Here is a 22,326-nt window from a genome sequence, read left to right as displayed (position 1 = left end):
AAACTGAAAAATGTGTTTCTTTAAAAAGAAGGGGGAAAAAAAAATTAAAGATCATTTTAATTAGGTTTGAAAAATCTATGGCCGAGCTGACAGGCCAGCTGACAGGGCTCCCTTTCACCAGATCGCCCAGCTCAGAGCTTTTCATCTCGCGTGCAGAATATTTTGACATTCCTGCTTTCTTGGCTCCGTGTGTAGAGCCCAGTGGAACCTGCAGCCTAATTAAATGTAACAATTCCTGAAAACGAGGGTTGTTATTTTTTTTTTCCTCGGGATAATAATAGAGGTTTTATTTAAAAAAGAGCTAATCTATTTACTCTAGGCTGCCTGCTTCCTGACCTGGCCTCAGCACCTGAGGGGACGGGAACAGAGCGGATTAGGCCGGGACTTAGTCACTGGAAAAGCTGAGGGCGTTGGTGCGTGCGTGCGTGTGTCCCGCATGCGCCACTCCAAGAGCTGAGAGGCAGAGGGTTAGGAGGCCAGGATTTTCCCTGGCAGCTGACTTTTTTCCTTATTTCTGCAGTTTGGTGCTGTTCTGTGCAGCACGGGCCCCTCCGGTCCCCCCTCCTCAGTCACCGGTCTGCGAGCACGGAGAGTCAGCAGCTTTCCGAACGTGGGGCCATGAGAGCCAACGGGTGATGACAGAGTCGTTGTACCGGGAGCTTCGCTAAGCAGGGTGGGAAAGGAGAAGGAAATACAGGTCAGGGTTGCCAAGGTTTGGATGAGCCAAATGTGCTCCAGCAATGTGCAGCGTTTGGTGCCCACAGCTTTCCTTCCGGAGCTTTTACCGCGCCATTTCATTTTGGCCACAGGGTCAGTGGGCCCTCAAGCAAACCCCTTCATCCCCGTGGCTGAACTCCAGGACAAAGTTGGGTCACTGCTGCACCCAAAGGTGACGAGGCAGGGCACAAGCGATGCAAACCACTCCTGGGCTGTCCCTCTCCCCGTTTCCTCCTCCCCATCTCAACCTGCTCCCCTCTGGCACCAGAAACCAAACCCTGCGTGCTGCCTGCCCCAGCTGGCCGTGGTGGGCTCGCCAACCGTGCCCAGCGCCTTTCCCAGCCGGCAGCCTGATGGCAGCAATGAATCAGCAGCCAGTGGACTTGTCAAAGGCATTCCTCCACTTTAATCCTATTGACAGGGACTACTGCCTGGAACAGGAACTGCGGGGTGAGCCATGTCAACAGCAGATTCTTATTACAGATAATATTGATGGGGCCTTTACTTGAATAATGAAGGGAAGAGCCCTCTGCTTTGACGTTTGTCTCCAAAACCTAGAATTACTAAGAGTTTAACCATCGGAAGGGAGCTTAAGATAGTTGCATCTTAAAGGATCTGCTTTCTTGTCGCATTCAAGGCCGGGGAAAGGAGTTTAGCCCATACGCTGGGAGCTCCGCGCTGACCTTTTCATTGCTCTTAATAAATGTTACAGTTAAATAAAGTCGGATGGATTTTTCTATCTACTGTAGTGTGTTATCCACTTTCTGGGAAGAAAAAAAAAAAAAGGTAGAACCCCCCAAATCCCTGTTTAATATCACTGTTACTCATTATCTTTGCTAGCTGCAGGGCGAAAGGCAAGTAGGAAGGGCAGGGGCAGGACAATCCTGGCTGTATTATCAGGGTAATTCCTGCCATTGCACATGATTAGGTGTCTGTCTCTCTCCACGGGTGAATCAGGGCTGTATAAATCGGTTGTGATCTTATGGCCAAAGCTTAAACCAGAGTCAAGAGGTTATTTTGGTGGTGGTGGTGATGTTTCTGGTTGTTTGTTTTTTATATGTACTATTCTTATTATTTTATTTTCTGTTGCTTAAAAAGAGAAAAAACCTCTGCCGGGTCTGTATCTCTTGGTTCCCTACAGGGTCGGAGCCGCCAGAGCTGCAGGGGAGACGCTGCCTGGGAAGTCAAACGAGGGCAGAAGGCATCAGCCATTCCAGGGAAGAACCTGTCCTTGTGCATTTCCTTGTGTCTGGGCTTCGATAGCGTGATTGCAAGCACGTGGTGAGAGAAGGGAAGGAAGGCAGGGCAGAGTGGTGGTTCCCACTCTTGGATTTTTAAATGCAACCAGGAGCACACAGGTGTCCCTCTGAAGCCTTGTTCTAGAGCCATCCCGCAATAGGGTTTGGACCTCTGGCTCCAACTTGGACAGATGAGGAAGAGAGCAGGCAAATTTGGCTTTCAGCCACGCTTATACCTCCCAGATCCTAGTGCTGGCCCAGGACTGAACCGGCAGGTGGTTTAAGTTAGAGCAGCCACGGGGCTGCTCTAACTTAAGCCAGCTGGAATCTCTTCTGGGGCCGGTTCTACCAGCCAAGGTTTGCTGGATTACAGCAGGGCCCCGAAAAGCTCCAGCCCGCCCCTACATGGCCTACACAAGAGGACCAGGGAGCAGATGACATGAAAATGTCAGGGCAGATCCCAGCTGGTGCTTTTAGGACGGCTTTAATTCCTTCACAGTGCTGCAGTAAATTAGTATCTGGTCCAAGGGAGCCTGTTCTCATGGTATTTTTAGTCTGATTTTGAAGACCCTAGGAGTTTTGGATTGCCCTTGAGTCTCTGAATTTTGGGTTTTCTGACTTGAACTGTTAAACATTTTCCATATATAAGCAGCAGCCACAATATTTCAGGTTGGATGACTTGTGTTTTATTTTTTTTTAAAAAAAGGCCAAAACAAGACAGAAGAAAAGTAAAATCTCTGACTGGTCCAAAGTTACTGTCCTCATCCGAGCATGCCTCCCTCTGACACAGGTTCCTGGTTCTTGAAAGTGCAAAGGGGAGACTCAGCAAGCGTGATCAAGCCCCATCCTTGGGGTCAGCGAAGGATCCCCCACTACATGGGAGGTGTGAAAAGGCACTCATGTTCTTGCTGCGTGCACCACATACCTCTGAGCATCTGTATCCACAGACAGCGTCCTGACCTTCCCAAATCTTCTGGTTTACTGAGAAAACCATATGGTGCACTCGTTTTCCTGCAAGGATGGACCCTCTGGCACCGTCTCATAGCGCAGCTTCCAAAACCCGCTGAACTGTGAGCCGCCTTCTCTCCCAGCCGAGATTTATGCCCCTCTGCTTCCTGATGGCCGAGGTGTGGCGCAGACACAGCCCTGCTCCTAACGCCGGGGACAAGCAGCCGGGCCAGGCTTGGCGTCAGGCGATGCTGTTTCACCAGGAGCCTTTCCCAGGATGAACGGCCCAAGGGGTGACTGCGGGGGACACCCGCAGCTCGGGCACCCCGTGCTGGGCAGGAAGCAGAGCAGACATGGAGCCAGGCGGGGAGAGAGCATCCGACCAAGGCGTGTGCCTGGAAAGGACGGTAAAAATGCCCATGGATGTGTGGCGTGCTGCCAGCCAGCCTGCTGTTCATTGCAGGGTGTGTGTGGTAGGGGGGTGTTTAGTGCAGGATGGTGCTGAGGTAGCTGGGGTGCGTGCTGGTGCTCCAAAATCAACTCATTTGGCTTGTGCTTGCTTTGCAAGGTTTTCCAGACTGGTGGAGGCTTGCAGCAAGGAGAGGATGTGGGTATCCCCTGGAGGTGCTGATTCAGCAGGTAGGTCTGTCCCAGAGCCCCAGTCCTTTCCATATCAACCAGGTGCCCATGAAATCTCTCACACCATGGTGGGGCTCTCTGCAACACAGAATCTGGGGTCCTCCCCAGCCTGGGGAGGGCAGGGAGGAGCGCCTGCCATTCGTGGTCCTACACTGGGTGGGTAGGCAGAGCAGCGTGTGGCTCTGAAACCCCATGTGCTGGGGCAACACCATCCCCTCCTCATCCCTACGTCACTATGCTGTGAGTCAAAATCTGGGCAGCGCAGGCCAGAGGTGGTACCTGTGGAATCAGCTGAGCCTTCACATAACACACACATACCCCACCAGGGGCTCAAAAATCTATTGGGTCTTTCAGGACAAGAAAATGGATTAAAACCATGATGGTTTTTGTTAGGTTTTTGTTTTGTTTTAAAGAAAGAAAAAAAAAATCACTAATATAAACATTTGGTTCCCCAGTGCTTGCTTTTTGGGTTTAGGGGGTGCTTTGGTGTGCGCTGGGGTTGTGTTTCTCAGCTTTTCTCTGGGACCTGGAAGCCTGTGAACTGGTTGCTCCTTTTCTCCTCTTTTTAAAATGAAATCTGAGATTTTTGCATAATACGTCGGAGCAAGGAGCCGGGGAGGGGGTGAAGAAAAACATCAAGTACTGTGGGACTAAAATTGCAAGAGCTGGCAACACTGATATTTTTTGTTTTTCTTTCCTTTTTCCAGAGAAAAAGAAAACACCCCCCATTTTGCTGAGCCCCAGCAGGGTGAACAGAGGGAAAAGGTGCTCCAGGGCAGGAAGAAACTGTGAAGAAATAGGTTTGCAAACTCCATTTGTACTGGATTGTTTGAAAATTGTCCTGTGAGCTGCCTTCTGGGGACAGCTGTCCCGCTCTGAAGGAGGGAGAGCAGAGATGTGTGTGGGGAGAAGCTGCGTGTGGGGCTCTCGGGGCTGGGCCAGGACTCAGGTTGCAATCGCCTCTGGTCGCTCTCGGGCCTGGGGAGGGCAGGGAGAGGCTGGGCATGTGGAAGAGAGACTCCACGAAACCCTTCCTCCCTGTAGGAGCTACATCTCCCACTGCAAACAAAGAGACCTCAGATGGCCAGAACCAGCCCTGGCAGGCGGAGAGGTGGAAAAGGGCTGGTGACCGGCACTGCTACATGTGGGTCCCCTCCCTGCCGACCGACTGAAGTCACGGCAGTGCTGCAGTGCCCCTGTGCTCAGGGAGGACATGCCAAAAGGCGATGTGCGTGGGATGGTGGTACCCAACCCCAGCTCTGGTGCCTGTAGGACTCCCACGCTACCAGCAGCCGCAGGAACAGATAAATGGAGGCTGGGCAAAGCAGGACACTGCCTTTAATGCGGTGCATCCCAAGGGACGTTGTCCTTGGTGGAGGGAGGAATGCTGGTGTGGGTCTCTACTAACGCAGCCACAGCCGGTATCTGGTCTGGGCTGCTCGGCAGCAGAAACGAACACATCTATCTTGCCTTGGCTGCACGTGGCATGCACAGGGGGACTGTTACTTATTAGCACTCGCAGTCATTGGCAAGAGCTGCTGGAACGGAGGTTGAGCTCCAACTGCTATTCCTGCCTGTCCTCCTTCACTTGTGCTTGTATCTTTCTCAAACTCATTCCTTTTGGGTCGAAATTTTCCATGCTTCATCCCAGCCCAGTGACATGTTTTTGCTGAAGGTGTGGACTGCGCTGGTTGGAGTCGTCTTTATAGAGCTCCTTGGTAATCTCTGCCCCATGGTGAAAGTCCATCTTTCGTGTCCAAGGAGATGTCAAGTTGAAGAAAATCTTAAGAGGATGGATTCTGATTTATTTACTTGTTTGTTTGTTTTGAAAACTGACTTAAAAGTTTACGTTTCAGTCAACTGGAACTTAAAAGGAAATCTTTTATTTAGATCTTCCCTAGTGGAAAGCTGCACAGCTCTGGCAAAATTGAAGTTTTTCCATGGAACATTCAGATTTTGTGAAAACTGCACTTTCTATTGAAAAAACATATTTTGATCATTAGTTTTTAATCTTCTCTACTTTTTAAGAATATTCAAAAACATAAAGGCAAAAATGTCTACTTCCAGTGTCTAATATATCAACATTTTTTTAGCCTGACTTCAATTCCATCTCCTTAGTGAGGAGGCTAGAAAAATTATTCATCTTAAGGAAAAGCATTTTATCAGTTAGAAAGTTGTGGCAATTTAAAGTGGGTATCTTAGCGTATGTATTGGATTTCCAGCTTGCCTTTCTTCCTATCTGGGTCAAGGATGCCGGACTTAAAAAGCCAGTGTTAACTTAGTTATGAGCATCCCTGGTAGGAGGCTTTTGGTTTGTTGGTGGTTTGTTGGTTTTCGGTTGTGTTTTTTTCTTTCTTTCTTTCTCTCTTTTTAAAGGACAGCTCAAATACAGAAAAATCTGTTTAGAACTGAAGCAGCAAAAATTATGTCTTGGCACTGAGAAACCTCCATTCATGATGTTTCTGTAACAGCAATTCCAGGATTGAATTTATCATTTACAGGAGTCTTGTGGTTTAATGCACATTTTTTTCCTCTGGGTTTTCAAACTTAAAGATTGTTTTTCTTTGACAGCCTTCTTTTTCTTAGAAAGTCAGGATAACCAAATAGTAATCCTAACTAATTAAATCTTCAGAAGTTAGCAAATACCAGTCCAAGGATTTGTGGCATTACAAAGTTAATACAAGGTCATTGCACAAACGTAGAATTTTCTCCACTCCCTTCTCTACTCCATTGTGACAGGACAACTTGTTGAACGTCTGGAGATTGTCTCCACAAGAACATGAATGGAAATATTAATTTGGTACTTTCAGACATGCACATAAATGTATGAAATCGATGTAGTATATGTACTGAACACACGTGAAGCAGTTCCTTGAATGTGCAGTGTGTTCCAAATGGCTAATTTACAGAATTCCCAGAATGCATCGTGGTGGATGACTTGATTTGAAACATTCAAATAGGTGATAAGAAATTCATGCAATCGAATCATTTATATATATTTCAAATTGCTCTCAGTTAAAGGGGGAAAAATCTTTATAATTAACACAACAGATAAGAGCAACTGTGACACTTTAAATAAATGTGATGTATTTGATTTTGAAGTAGGGTTTAAGATTCTGGGGATGTGTTCAAGAGAGAAGGAAGATGTGCTCAGAGTTGAAAATGAAGAGATACTGTAGATCATCTTAAGAAATTAAGGAACCTCGCACAACTCCCTTATTGCTAATCGTCTTCCACTTGGAGCTTCCTAGGAAATGGGAGTGCATCTAATCAAAAGAAAACTGGCAAAAGGAAGGCAGTACAAGGGAACTTGGGCTTCTTTTCCATGCCAGTAGCCATGCAAGAAGGCATCCAAAGATCTAGTTGTGGTTGAAGTAACTCTGGAGGAATACCACCTCTTTGCAGATCTTAAATTAAAATGCAGGGTAGAGGTCATTGCAGATGTTAGACATAATGGTTGTTGTGTTGATCACTCGATGGAGACTTGGTAGCCAGTTCAATGGACAGTTCTACTTAGTTTTAGGATGTGTGACCTTAGGCCCTGTGCTGGGCTAAGTTCCTACAACTCTTCTGTAGATCAGCGGGCAGGAGCTAGAGGTGGACAGTTGGATGGCAGAAAGGGGAATGGGTGTTTCCTGCCAGTGCCTTTATCTGCAGAATCCATCACTGTAAAGAATTATTAAGAAAAAAAAAAAAAAAAACTGATTTCCATGGCACTTTCTTCTAATTTCTTAACTGTTGCTCAGGCAAAGCTGTTATTAATTCAGGAGGAGTCTGCCTGAGCAAGAACTCTCCAGAGTCCAAAATATTTTTCAGAGAGTAAGTATAAGAATTATTCACCTACCACAGAACAGCATCAGCCTCTGGGTGGAATGCAGGAGCAGTTTAACAGTGTGCATAAATGTTTCCCCACAGGTTTGGACAAGAGTTGAAGGATTGTATGCCCAATTGAACCTACTACTGAAAGCAACAAGCTGGATGAGCCCTCTCCCTCGCCTTGGTATATAGGACGGGTGAGCAACACCTACCCAAGTACCACACTGCTTTCTCTAGGAGGCTGGGAGCTGTGCTGGAGCTCGCCCATCTGACCCAGTCCTCCACATGAGATCTGGCAAGATAATCGCTCCAAGCGTCTGGGTAAGTACTGCAAAATGCTTCAAATAAATGAATAGAAATCATCTGCTTCATAAATGCCAAGGGCTTTCAACATGTCGTTTCTTGGTAAACAAAGAATTTCAGCACGACAATATCTTAGGACGTTATTGGCCATATTTGTTCCCTCGTGCATGTTGAAGCGAACGCGAACACAGTCGCACAGCAATCCTTTACGTCCTCCTCTGGCTCGGAGATTTTCTCCCCGCTGCGGAGGAGGTGAGGGGAGTGCTCTGGCTACCGCTGGACAGACCAGACCCATCTGCCCCCAGCCCCCAGAACTCTTATTTCTGTGATGGCGAAGGGCAGGTGGAAGTTCTGCTGTTGCTTGGTTTTGCATGAAGTGCCATATACTACGAGCAGAAAACAAAACAAAACAAGTCTCTTTTTTTTTTTTTGTGGACATTAGAATGCAATAAAAATGTGTGCTTCCCTCCCACCCCCCAGCTAAATTGATTACATCTGGTGGCATGAAAAAAAATAGCCAAAATGTCAGACTGAGTCACACAGCCCCCTTGGGTGGTTATATTTATTTCAGGGTTGGAGCACTCATCAAAACAATTTATCCTTGGCTCTCCCTCTCTGCCTTCCCATCTCTTTGCTTACAAACTCTGCTCTGTTCCCTAACACTTGTATTTAGCCCCCAGCCCACTCCTTCCCTGGACTTTTCTTTCTTTCTCTCTCTGTCTTTTCCCTCTCCAGCCTGGCTCTGTCTCCCTCCTTCCCCTTTGCTAAACCAACCCCAACAAACCCAATAGCTGTAATTCTCCGCTGGGGATAACAGCAGAGGAAGCTGGAGCACAGACAAAGCTTGATGTTTCTAAGGCTGTGTCACCTATTTAGTGTCTTGTTTCACATCGCTTGGGGTGAAGGGACATAGTAAAAATGTGCGAGTGAGCTCCCTGCTGTGGTTTCCATCGTTGCAGCCACCAGTGGGGCAGCCAGGGTGGGACGGGGATTGCCGTGGCTCTGTCTCCAGCCTCGCTTGCTCTCCCTTGGCTGCCCTGGCCGCTGCAGTGGTGGAGGTGGGTCTGCCAGGTCTCTTTTGGTGGATTCTTTTCCAGCCTCAGCTCATCTGTGTTCTGTCAGGAGGCAGCACCAGAAGCAAATGTAATGTGAAGAGAGGGCATGCTGCAGCAGGTGGGGAGGATTTCATCTCCAAAACCACAAAAACTTCTTTTTTACCCCTCTTCTCAACCCCATCCTTCTGCCCAGTTTGCAAGGGGAATAGCCACATCCTCCTGGGTCCCTGGGGACACCCTGTACATCTTGGTCCATAAATCCTCTTGTGACCTGCTGCCAGGTTGTGCCTGCTTTCATGTATTATGCCAGCCACGGTTGTAGAAGACTGGGTGCAGATGGGATCCGTGTGGATGGGAACGGCTGCAGAAATGCATTCCTGCATTGGTAAAAAGCCCTGGGCTGGCAGGAACAGGGACTGAAGGTCTTGCTCTTGCTTTGGGGCTGAAGGTTTGCCTTGTGCACTGCTCTTCCTCCCACAGAAGGAACACCTTGCTTTCTCTGCTGCTCCTGAAAGAATCGAGGACAAATGATGGAGACAGAATTGCTCACCACCATCTTGGCTGGAGAAGACACAGGAAGCTCTTTGCACCACCACCTCTGAACCTACGCACTCTGCCCCGTCCCTTGTGCCTCCTGCTCCCAGCCTGGGCATGGGCTCCTGTTATACAGCGTGCCACATTTATTTCCTGCATTAAATCAGAGCCCCCTGGGATCTGGTATTGTGCCTTTTTTTTTTTTTTTTTTTCCCCAGGTATTTTTGTCTGTGAACCACAGAAAGCTGAATAGCAGGAAATGAAGTGCAGATTGAGAACATGGTTGAGTGCACTTGCTAAAATAAAACATTGGGGGGGGGGGAGGGAGAGATTCTTTTATAAATAGAAAATGAAGTGTGTTTATTTTTTATTGATGAAGCATTTAATTGCTCTGAGGGTTTGAGAGATGTTCATAGCAGCATCTCGGGCTGTGCATTGACTAGAAATGCCAATTGGTCTTTGGTACAAATACCCTGCTAGGTCAAGCTCACCTGCTTTGTGGCTGGGAAGGGATAAGGGGATGTCAGGACCTCTTGGTAATCTCTGACATGCTCCAGTTCTGCCAGCAGGGTCAGAGAAATCCACTGGTTTCTTCTCACACTGGACTACATTGTAGGAAGACCCAAAGGCTTGTTGAGCAGATGTGTTTGGCAGCAGAAAGTAAGTCTCTGGCTAGCGCACTTGAACTTTGGCCAGGCAGGCTTACCCAAGCAGTGATTTTGGACTGTGTTCAGGCTTTGGTATCTAAATGGAGTCCACCAGCAAAGCAGACTGCGCCAGACAGCATCTGCCAAGGTGGTACAACATATAAAGATACCTGAGCTAACTGAAATAGCCTCGCTGAGGAAGGCAGGTAACCCTCCTATCACCACACGGACATCACCGGTCTCTTTCTGGGGATGCTTCCCAAGCTAATTTGCTGAACTGTGCATGGTATTACATTGTGTCACAGAGCTGTGCCACGGAGCCCTAGAGCCTGCTCTCGGTTATGCCTCTATTTTTTATTTTATTTTTTTCAATAGCCATGCAAGTAACACATGCGAGTGGAGGATGTGGAGATAAGACTGTGACCTTTTAGATTATTCTGTTGCTCTACTACAAATGCTGGATGGGTACAGCCTGGCAGCTGGGCTCTTTTGTGAGGTTAAATTAATCTCATTAATTCAGCTGTCTAAAAGTAGCAACCTTTAGTCATTGGTGACCTGGACCGCTTTCTTCTGGGGGTGGTGGTGGGGTAAATCTCTGCAGTCCATCTCTCATCTCTGGAGCCGTCCTGCTCTCCCTGTGTCTCCTATTCACTGCCTGAAAGATTGCACTTTTATGTTGTTTGCTTAGATCCAGAGAAGGTTTATAAGGATTCAAAGACAGAGGAGACTGGGGTGCTTGGAGCCTCCATCACAGGTCTGTGCACCTTTGCAGGAATCACGGGTGTAACCAAAAAGTGAATTAAATGGGGCTGCTTTTGTTTAGGGTTTTGTTTGGTCTTAGCTATGCGAAGGGAAGCTTTTAGGCATGTGCTGAAGTCAGGGAGAGTTAACCATCTTTATCAAAGCTTGCCTGAATCAGATCCTAAATGTACAGAATTTAGACACCCTGGCTGCATTTTGGAGGGGTAGTTATTGATCAGCCAAATGTCTGTGGAGCAAAACCATCATGAGGGAACATCAGGTGAGTGTCCCTATCTTAACCAGCCTTCACCTCTTTCCAGCTGCGCCCAGGCAGGGAAAGCCATCGTTCCCTCTGGCCATCAGAGCCTGCAGTGCCACTTGCTCACACCCTTTGCTTCCAGGCCAGGCTGGGGACCTGATGGGAATGACACTTGCACCACCCTCTCTGCGGGGTCTGTGGTACAAATTGATGTGTTTCGTTCAAGTTCTTTCACCTGCCATGGAGTAGTGACAGTAGAGGTGATCCAAGCTTCTTTGTCTTATCTGTCTTATTTACACCAAGTCATTATTTCCAAAAGTCCTGTCTTGACCATGCCTTCACTGAGGAAAATGTCCCGTTATGCAGCCTCCAGATGGAACCCAACAGCCCAGCGGAGGAGACCTCATCTGTGAGTGCACTGCAAGTTCGTTTGCCTTTCTTGGGGATAAAAACCTCTCGGCAGCTCGTTGAGTTCCCACCAGAAGAGCTGAAACCCACTGCATGGGAGTGGGTAGTCCCTGTGCTGGCTGGCATGCCTGCAGAAAGTGGAAGGGGGTTTCAGGCAGAGGAGAAATTCTAGAGGGGAGAAAATTCCTAGGAATGTTACAGAAATCAACATCCCCCCCCCCCAGCTCCTTCCAAACCAACCCACCTAAAAAATGCCGTTTTGTGGGCTATTTTGGAAAGGAGTCCATGCCTGGGGAATTTTTGGCTGATGCTTATGGCTTTTAGAAGTTTCTGGGAGATCAGACGAATAGAAACAGGAACCAGATGGGACTTCTAGCTGCTGGAAAGAAAGGAAGAAAAAAAAAGTTTAAAAAAAAAAAATCCATCCCTTGTTTAAAATGTGAAGAGCACTTGTTCACTTTTGGGGAGTTTCCCCTTCACCCTGGATTTCTTATTTTAGAGTAATTTACCCCAGTTCCATTGTATTCTCACAGGACATCTATCTCTTTTGTTGTTGTTGCTAGGAATTTTTCTTTCTTTTGCAATAAAAGCCAGTTTATTCTTAGGAGAATTTAAGCCTTTGCCTTACTAGATAAAAAGAAAGTCAGCGGTTGGTTTTGTTCTTGCAGCAGCCTCAACATCCCCTGGCCATTTACTCACTGAGTTTATCTCTGTGTGGCTGCAAAGAAAAATTAAATAAGACAGTGGTAGTGAAGAGTAGAGCAAAGTCAGAGATGGCTCTGAGCTAGCAAAATGGAGCATGCGTAGGTCCTATTTTAGGTAAATGACCATAAAAGGGAGAGTTGCACCATACTGGAATGTGAGATAGACCCAAAAGTGGAGCCTGGATGCCTGATGCCTGCAGTGACCCAACTTGTCAAGCTCGGTGTTGGATTTGTGGTGTCTTGACTGTTGGGTTTTGGGGGTTACGCATCCAAAAAAACAGCCTGGTCCAGTCCCAGGCTCCATTTTATCAGACCTTGGCTCTGGAGCTGGTTCATTTCTGGAAAACGTCCCAGAGGCTGAATAGGGGCCAAGGAGCATTTTCCAGCTCCTGGGTCCAAGCTGGACTCCGTGCTGGGAGTCACAGTCCAGCCGTGATCTGATGCTGTGCTGGGACCGGGCTCAGTTGTGCGTCGTCCTTGCAGCTTTTTCTTCCCAGACTGATGGGCCGTGGGGGATCAGTGCTGCGGGGTGTGTCGTGTAGTGCCCCTGCTCTGCTCGGCAGAGCCACGAGATCTTATTCCCAGCTGGTAGGAAGGAAGCAAAGTGGATAGCAGCTCATAGGCAAGGGTTATTATATCTGGGTTATTACTGTGCTTGCAAGCTTTGTCACTGATCTACTTTTAAGTGGTCTTTTAGTGGTTAATTTTTTTTTTCTTCATGCTTTTCCAGGTATTTGCTACTTCCTGGAAAAAAAAAGTGCGCTGTTCCCAGGTTCCTGTCTTGTTTTACAGTTTTCCACTCTTAACATCGTTTCATACTATTTCTCGTGCTCTCTAATCTGCATCCATTCCCAAGACAGGGTCATCAGCACGAGGCAATGACCCTTGATAAACCTTCACCCGTGGTTTGTATGTCAGTATGAGAGGAAATCCGTCCCTGGGACTTAATAAATGTGTAAACTGTATTTCTAGGGATCTGATTGGAGGCGCCACAAACAATATTACGACTATACAGTGTGCTATGATACTTATTAGTGGTGATGCACAAAGTCAACAGTAGATATTTTAAGACACAATAGTTGATCTTTTGTTCACATTTTCAAATGTGCGTGCATCTGAACACATGGCTTTGGTTCCAAGGTTTGTCACAGATGGACCTAACTAAGCTAGCTGCTTGAACCCTCTGTTATGGTGACCAATTGATTAGATTAGTTTAAATGAAAAAAATGCCCCCAAATGTAAGGGTTTGGGTTTGTACGTCCAATTTGAGTTCTGACTTTTGTGGCTTTCTTTTTTCTTTTGGCTCTGGCTGGTCCGGCAGGATGTCCCGTATTAGAATGCTGCTCAGTTGTTGTTGTTCTTTGTGGTTCCAGTGAGCTGTTTTTTTAGAAATGTCTGGAAGGAAAGAGACAGAGGGGACTTGGTTCACAGAGTTTGTACAAAAGCTTTTATTTTCCCTTTTTTTTACCCTCTTTACTTCTCATGGATCTGATGTGCAAGTGCTCTCAGGAGTGACATGCTGAGATTTTAAAGCAAAGTGTTTATCACATGACTCAGGTGACTGCTGTTGCAGTTGAAGCAGTATCATCCTAGGAATTTTGTTTGAATTTAGCTGCCAGCTCAAACAAAAGTCATCTGAGTAGGCAAGCTTTTACTGGTTTCACTTTGGCTTCCCACATCGGTTTAATTTGGCCCATGCTTGCTCGAAATGTCTCCAGCTGTCTAGAAACTTGTTCCTAGCTAGCTGGAACACTCACAACCCTTTTGGCCAGTATGACCTTAGTTGTAAAGGCTTGATGTTGTTTATTTCAGATCGTTTTTACTAGCTCTATTATATATAAGGCAGCTCACATAATTGAAAGAGACAGATGCGTTGGTTGCTGTCCTTGGGTTCGCAGGTTATAAGTTACTGCTGTCCGCAACGCTCAGGCATGAGATCTGCCAGAGAACACCACCTCATTTTGTTCCATGGGAGTTTTTGCTAGTATCTTCTTTTATACTATCACTCTTGTTGTTTCTCTGTTGGAAACCTTCCATGTGCTTCACACTGAGGACCAAAGTGTCGGAAGATTAAAGGACTGTCTTTTTGCCCAGCTAATATGAATTGGATGCCGAACTGTGCACTACTCAGAAAATGAAATGCCTTCTAAAGTAGTGAGTGGCTGGAAGGAGGCAGTGAAAATCCATCAGATTTGCATGACTAATTAGCTTATCCACTAGTTATTATCCTTGTGTTTACTTGTAACGAGAATCTTCAAAGATTATTCTATATTGGACATGTAGCTTTTTTTTTTGCTTACATAATTCTCACCATACCCAGATATGCTGCAATGGTTGCTCTACCTCGACATAAATAATTCTTTCTTAGATCAGGTGTAAGCCTGTCCTCTGGGGGGTGTTGATCCTGCATCCGTCAGTAGGAGATCATGGACGAGTTCTGCAGAGCTCAGGCTCTGCTTAAGACCTTTCTTCTTTGCCCTGAATTTGGGTCTGATCTTCTGAACTTCATTGCAACCGGAGCTAAGCCTTGCTTCATGAGGTACTAGTGACTCTGGAAGTCACATCCCAGACTTCAGTAGAGTACCTCGAGTTATCCAGCTCCTCGGTTCTTACATAAGTGCTTCTTTTGTAGAAGTCATTAATGTATCATAGGGAGACATTTTCTCTGCATGCCGTTTTAAATTATCTCACCGTACTGTATGACTTCATAAGAGAAATGTGACCTCTGTGGTTGTTATTTTTCCAATCTTTCTTACTCATAAAGGTTGAGAGGATATGTGTTGTCTTCTTTAAAAAAAATATATAAAGGTCACCTTTAAATAGCTTGCAAAGTTTCTGCATATCCTACAACTAATTACACTTAATTACTATTGGAGCAGGGATTAATATTTGTATGCCCAAAGCAGGGTACAGGAAGTATGTTACCTTGGTGTTTTGAAGCATTGTGACTGAAAGGTAAAATTTTGAGGTGTTTTTTGGTTTTGTTTTTGTTTTGAAGTGTCTCCTATGTCCTTCTCTGAAAAGGGTGAGTAGAACTGAAAAGGGGGATTGCTGCAATAAAACTGACTTTTGACAAATCTTTCCAAAGGGCTGAATTTGGCACCGTTCTTTTCCTGTGCAAGCAGGTCGGTTTCATTTCCTGTTTTCTGGCATTCACAAACTTCCACTGGATACACAAAACTTTACATTTACCACAAAAAGTCACCAAACTTTAAATAAATAAATAAATGTCTTTTGAGCCCTGATGAGGCCTCTATCTATATAAGGAACAAATAAAATCTGTGTTTGTGACCTAACTTCTTAGCTTCCTTTTAAGAAACCTTATATCTGAGCCTGGTGTAATTGCAGAAGCTGGTTTTGCCAGCTCAGTGATATTTTTCTTTTGTATAAGAGCTGTCAAAAATGGAAACAGAACCCACAGGGTCATTCTAGGTGTGCTTTGCCCCAAATCAAAGTTCCTGATATGTTTGGGGCTTTTATCTTCACCTGCTCCTCCTTCAGACTGAACCTGCTCTTCTCTCCAAGCATTTGTCCATCATTTCTGTAAGTTTCTTACAGGGCTTCTAGGAAATATTATGTCTGTTGCCTGGAGCATGTCCAAAGCATCTGTCTTCTGCTGCCTGGACCATGGAAAGCGGGACGTTATATCCTTTAAATTGCCCAAATTTCTGCAGTGCTCTCCATGCCTTGTGTCTCGCAGGTTCCCAAGCCGGCGTTTCACGATGAGGACGCTCACCACCAGGACCACCACGGGGTGTGACCCCCACGGGAATAGAGAAGTGCTGAAGCTGAAAGCGGGTCCAGCCCCTGGTAAGCCAGGACAGCCCTGATTCAGCAGAGCCCACCCGTGCTCACCTCCAAGCACGCCAAGAGCCCCGCCACCCTCGCTGGGACGAGCCGCGTCCCTACGGCGTGCGCTAAGTGCTTTGCTGAACGGGGTCCAAGGTCCGGCCTGGAGCCACCCTGCTCCCGCCGACTCCCTCTTTGGCGCCGCACTGTGGAGTTGGCCCTCCTCTTGTGCTGGAGGACGTTACGAAATCCTGGCCCTGACAGAGAGCAGATGCATTATTGGGAAGCCCTCGGGTCATGAGAGGGCTAATAGTCACATTCCTGGCTGGGATGGCGAAAGATTTACGCTGGGCGCTCGCTCGCCTCGCCCTGCACCAGGCCGGCTCCCTACTTCACCAGCCCCCTCGGCTTTAATTGTTGTGTTAATGGCCCTTTTATTTGAAGCAGATCCCCTGGCTTACAGAGGAGAATGTCATTATGTCGTATTTTAGATGTATTTACATTCTCCTTGCCACAGGGATAACGTTCTAATTATTTTCTATAGCTGACAGCACCAGCGTCTCTGGTATTAGGGACCCCTTAGACCTGATTACATGGTCTGTTTTTCTTCAAATCACCCACAAATGACAGTGTGGAGCAGGTTTATTATCAATTGACGTACCTTTGCTTAACGCAACTCGCTCCTGAAACAAATGTCCTGAAAAGATAATACACGTTTAGAGCTTGTCTCTTTGCTTGCGTGGAGGCAGATGGGCTTAGGAGGTCAAGCCAAGGGTTGACCTCTCCTGACTCCTCAGACCCCACCACACACCCCTGACACGGGTGCACAGAGGCAGCACGATGCTGGGCCACATTTCCCATGCTAACAGCATCCAAAGGCCATCGGAAAGGACTGCTGTAAATTATATGGCTACTGTGTCAAACCAAGAGCACGGGAAGGGAAAGGAAGAAGTGGACTCTGGGTTGGGTTTGCAGTGAGGTGTAGAGAGAGACTGGTCTAGATGGTGTGGTTGTGCCTGTGTGAGAAATTGCCTTTTTTTTTTTTTTTTTTAGAGGAGAAGAGGAATGGAGAGCTGAAAGGAACCAGGCTTCTCACTGGAGAGAGCTGTGCAAAGCGCAATGGCCTTGATGGAAAGGGTGGTGAGAGGAGACGTCTGGCAGCTGGGTGTGCGGGGCTGTGGACAGAGGCTGGGAACCGAATGGAGAAAAGAGTTGCAATAGAAGACAAGGCAGGAGAAGCCTGACAGCTTCATTGAGAGGAGGTGGGTCAGGGATTGTCACCGGGCTGGGACAAACACTGGAGACAGGGGTGGAGAGGGTGGCTGCAGGGCAGGGGCAATGCCCAGGATTTGGCCATGGAGGCATGGGGGCATGCAGAAGTAGGGACAGCAATCAAGATAAGGAGAGTGAGAGACACAGTTATTAGAACAGAATGATTTGATTTATCCCAAGTCATTTATTCACCAAATTTTCCCCCTGAGATCTTAAACAGACTGAAGTGGTTTCAAATGTTGTCATTATTTAGAACAATTCAACAAAATGTTTGTTGCTTTGAAAAAAAGGGAGGGGTGAGAAATGGAGAAAAGAAAGAAAGAAAGGAAAAATAAAAGCCTGGATGGTCTGGTTTGCCACATTTGAATTTTATTGCCGAATTGGGATGGGTCAAGAAAATCACTCTTTCTGTTCTCTGAGCAGGCGAGTTGCACTTAAAAAGCTGCTTCTGATGTGAATGCTTACCCAAAGCTCAGATGCAGTCTCCATGTGTATTCAAACATGAAATGACAAAAAGCAAGTATTTGTCCTAGCGAAACCCTGTCGAGGAAATGTTTGTTCACCAGGACATCTCAACACGGAGACAATTTCATTACAAAATTCAGGCGCGTCTTTGTGGAGACTTTTCTCCTTGCAGCACTAGAGATTATTTTATACTTGGAGCTGCTGGGCATGCAGGACATTTTTAAAAGCAAATAGAAAGGCAAATATGCTGCCCCAAGGGAGTTACAATTTAAGTCAGACTAAAGCAGAATGAAAATACTGGCTGCATGGTATTAAAAACCAGAAGGTGGGCACTTTTATTTGGAAATCTAAGGCTTCCATTAAGTTATTTAGTTTTTCTGTCTGCATATATGGCTTCTGTAGCCGTTTTTAGCTTCAACTCAAAAGAAGTGGGTCTCACTTCTTCCCCCAATAACTTTGGAGCCAACCTGCAAGGTTCAATGAAAAGTGGCAGGAGGGTGGACATCTCAAAGGTACCACGTTCATGTTTCATTTGGTGAAAATAAAAATCCAGGTGGGGGAGAAACAACCAAATCATTATTTCAACTGAAGGAAAAGCTTCTCCATGTGTAGAAGCGGTATTACTGATCTTCCAAAAAATCTGAGAGAAAGAGAGGGATAGATATTTTCTTGCAGACATTGTGGCTGCAGCCAACTGGAGAAATTTCCATCACAGCATGTGCGTAACAGTTGTACCCTTTAAGATGTAGGATAATTCAACCATGGGAACACAAAGTCCAGGAAGGAAAACAGGACACTTACTTCCATTTCTTCAAGTGTCTTCTTTGTTTTTAATTTACTTACATGGATTTTGTGGATAGCAGTTTGGGGATACTTCTTTTGGCTCAAAGAATGTGAATGAGCACAGCATTCCCCCCTTCTGCTGGAGAGCATTTTGGGGGTGGAGGTGCCAATGGGTCATCATCCAGTTGGCTATGGTGTGAACAGGAGAATGAGAGAGGATGAGTTATAATTTTCCTACTGCTGTTTTTGTGTTGGACTGAGTAATAGAACTGAATATCTGCTGCCCTGGCGTGATTTAATTAATCCGTTGGTCTTGATATGGGACAAGGACGGACAAAGTGGGACTGGGTTTGTACCAGTGTCCGTTTGAGGAGTTTCACTTGAAAATATTCAAGTACATGTGTCCCGTATGGGTTTGTTGCCATGTGAATGTTTGAGTCATAATGCATACTAGTGGGAGCAAAAGTTTAATTAGCTCTGCTGTTTCCATAGTTTTCTGAAGTACATTTCAAACCATACATTTAGTTGTGAAATCAGTCCTCAATGCTATATTTGACAGTTACAGAGTTTGGGTGGTTTTTCTTAACTTTGTTTCATGGGAGCCCCTGATCACTTGGCTTAATTTTTAGAACGCAGCACAAAAGAATAAATTGCAAGTTTTCATTGCAAGTACTCTGTGAATTATTAAAGGAAAATATTATGAATAACTTAGAAGAGGAAATGCGTGCAGGAATTTTGTGTCATGCTGGCTAATTGTCCAGTAACAGAAGGGAAAAGAAAAGCTAAATCCATTAGTTCGGATTATTTGTTAAAAGTTGTTTGCTGATAACTTTTGGGTAGTTGTGCTTGGCAAACCCAATGTTAGTGTGAAGAGCATTCCAGAGATTTAGGTCTCTGGTTTATTTTTTAAAATAAAAATGATTGGATCACAGAACTAATTGACAGAAAAACAACATCGTATGCTTCTGTAGAGTTTTTCTGTAAGAGTGAGTCACAAGCTATACTGATACAATGCTCTTCTGAAGTGGTCAATATGTAGCACAACAGAAAGATAAGAAGGGCTGCTGTTTTGCCAGGAGCACTGAAAGACTCCGTACACGCACACCTGGCATGCTGGAGCAAAACTCTAGAAAAGTTTAGGGTCTATAAATCATTTCTGGTAGAGCCCAAGAGTGAGAGAAGAAGAGCAGCAGAAGCCATGGTGTGGACAGACTCGAAACGCTACGCCTCCGCTGCATAACGAATCCTCTTCTGTGCTGTAGGCACCACCATCGTTATCTCAGCTCCAGTGAGGTCTTGCTGGTGGAGATTCACAAGTCACACTTCTGCATGGAGCTCACTTTATCTTCATCAGGAGGTTGGAGGGCTGAGTCAGCCGTGCTGGGGTTTGCACCAGTGGTTCCAGGATGTCTGGGTATTTCAAACCTAAGGCTTAGACCTCTAATCATCCTCTTATCTAAACTGCCTAACATCTGAGTCTGCAAAACTGGGTTGGAAATCTCACACAAACATGCTTTCCCCAGCGGCATTTCTGCGTTTATTTGCCAGGGGAGCCCGGGACTACAGATGGGCACAGAAGATTCAGCTTGGAAGCCAAGGGTTTAATCAAAGTGTTGCGTGGAAGGTCCAGTCCTTGATTGATTGATTGGCTTGCTTACTGCTTGCTGACAGATGGAGAGGTTCAACCTTTGGGGCAGGAACCCAGAGGTAATGCTCTGCGAGGCAAGTGTTGACCCTCTTGGGCCATAAGATTAGAGGAACACAGCTCTTTTAAATAAATGTTTACATGCACTGCGGATGGAAGGAAGGGGGTGGTAGCTGTCTTGTACCTTATAAAGAAATAATCTCATCCCTGACACCCCACTGCTTGATTCATGCAGAAATTATTTAAATTACCTTAGGTGTTGTGGTTTTTTTCAACAGAAAAATCAAAAGACAAATGGTGTGAGGTCCTACATCAGCCCAGCATCTCTCTGAATCCTTCCGCAAGTAACTTTTTCAATGGCACTTGGCCACAAAGTCTAGAGAGCACGGAGATACAAAATGCTTACAGGTTTTATGAGAGTAGATGGTTGAACGGGGATGACAGACTGAATTAGCACCTCTATTACAAAAAGTTTGTAGTGTTAATTCATTCCTTACCAAACAGCAGAGGAAGATCCTCAGTGGAGGCTGGGTCAAGGGGACGCAAAGGGCTTTCTGATCTCCCCTAGCTGTGGAAAAACTCCAGTCAAAACTCTCACTTTATCAACCATCTCATTGTGCAGTGGCACCTTGAAAAACAAACAAACTGGCTTTTTGTTCCCCATCTCTCAGGGCTGCTTGCTTATGTGTCATCTTCATTGATAACTTATGTCCATGTGGAAGCTCTTCTTTATCTCCTCTTTAGTCCCATTACTGAAGGAAAGGAGTGTCCCCTGGCTTGCTGCCACGTTGGATGAGGTGATACAACAGAGAGGAAACTTTCCAGTTTTGTCCTCTAGTCAAGAAGGAGGGCTGGTGTAAATAATTCCTCGCGAGTGAGTGCTTTGATATGTTTGGCTTCTCTCAGAGTATCTAGGAGTAGATGCATGATGAATTTTTCATTTTAACTGATGTAGCAAATCTCTGGAGAAACCGACTGCTGTTTGCTGCACATCTATAGCAGTTAAGCCAGATTCCTCTGTTCTGATTTGTCAGATAGAGTGACTGATGATGTTTGTAAATGTAAATTTTAAGTTTCCTCAAATTCTAGTGTGTAAAGCTTCAAAACAGTCATTTTCTATAAACATTGTTGCTTGAAAAAGTCCTGCCACTTGAATATCTGGTGAAGATGAATGCACATTGCATGCAGAGTTGGCAACGAAGCACCCATCTATAAACATACAGTTACTATTCATGGAGATTTCTTTTATCCTCTTTCCAGTTGTACAAACACACCACCACCACCACCCCCGGCAATATTGCATTGTAAATTACCTTCCTTTTAAAAGCCCTCTCCCCTTAGTGCTTTTCATTCAGGAGATGGGAGACAGCCTTGGGCTTGTTGTCTTCAGATCAAATACAAGCTGCAGACTCTGGGTATTCACCTGAATTATATGAACCTCTGTGCTGTAGCTATTTACTTGTTGTGATACATTTCCTTTTCTTGATTAACTAAGCTCTGAAAGGACACATCTGCTTCAGCATTGCCCCCTCAAGGCAGTCCATCAGTGCTCTGTAGCATCTTTTTCTCCCACCTTTTCCTCACCTTACCCTCTGTGGTCTGTTATATTTTTTTGTCTTGTGTTCGTGATCTGTGTTAGACTGTGGAGTCCTGGGGCAGGGAGTGTGTTGTGGTGGCTGCCTGTGACAGGCTTCTATCGTGCAATGGATATGAGAAATATTTAGAAATATTTAGGGAGATGCAAGTGCTGCAGTCCATTCTGGGGTGCTGTAGCCCCAGCGGCTGGGTGGGTGGTTGTTTATAATTGTGTAGTGCCTATGTATAGCCTGCTATAATGCTCCAAGGTCTGGGTACTCCCTGTTTTTTAACTTCACTGATTTCAGCATCCTGGGCACTAGGAGGACTGGTCCCTGATAACATGCTGATGTGCCAGGACCCTTTAGCTTCTTAAATATATGTACTGAGCACTACTTTTAATAGAAACTGAACAGGACCCTGATTTGCAGTTAAAACAAATACAAAGTAGTTTATTATAATGTACCGTTGGAGTCGCAGCCTCTGCAGGACATTTCTGTCCGTTATACCATCCAAGCACCGGAGGTGTTTACTGCACGGCTTACTACGTGGCATCCAAACGCCCTCCATAAATAGCTGTTGATTTGCACCTAGGAACCGTGCGAAGGGGGAAAGGAGAGCAGGAGCCTTAGGCTGACTCTTTGATCACGGGGCCCCCAGGAAGGGCACCGTCTCCCCACCACCCTGGGCCAGACCCAGCACCCCTGCCACGGCCCATCCCCGGGGTCCTCTCCTCTTTTCTCCGCGGCGCGAGCAGCGAGGGGCTCACCCGGCGGTGGTGGCGGCTG

At 46.1% G+C, this 22,326-nt stretch overlaps 1 protein-coding gene across 1 annotated transcript in view; it reads left to right on the top strand.

Annotated features, from left to right (window-relative positions):
* Window positions 1-22,326, top strand: part of LOC310880091 (uncharacterized protein) — a 155,981-nt gene that overhangs the window by 65,020 nt on the left and 68,635 nt on the right. The window contains exons 14-19 of the mRNA XM_083795398.1: window positions 1,859-3,367; window positions 3,472-3,542; window positions 4,250-4,342; window positions 7,458-7,679; window positions 9,197-9,433; window positions 15,710-17,060. The gene's annotated coding sequence lies outside the window, so the exon portion shown is untranslated. The remainder of the gene's footprint in view (window positions 1-1,858; window positions 3,368-3,471; window positions 3,543-4,249; window positions 4,343-7,457; window positions 7,680-9,196; window positions 9,434-15,709; window positions 17,061-22,326) is intronic.

The sequence above is a fragment of the Anser anser genome (assembly GCF_964211835.1).
Source record: "Anser anser genome assembly, chromosome: 12".
Classification (NCBI taxonomy): domain Eukaryota; kingdom Metazoa; phylum Chordata; class Aves; order Anseriformes; family Anatidae; genus Anser; species Anser anser.
This window is presented reverse-complemented; position numbering and strand designations above follow the sequence as displayed.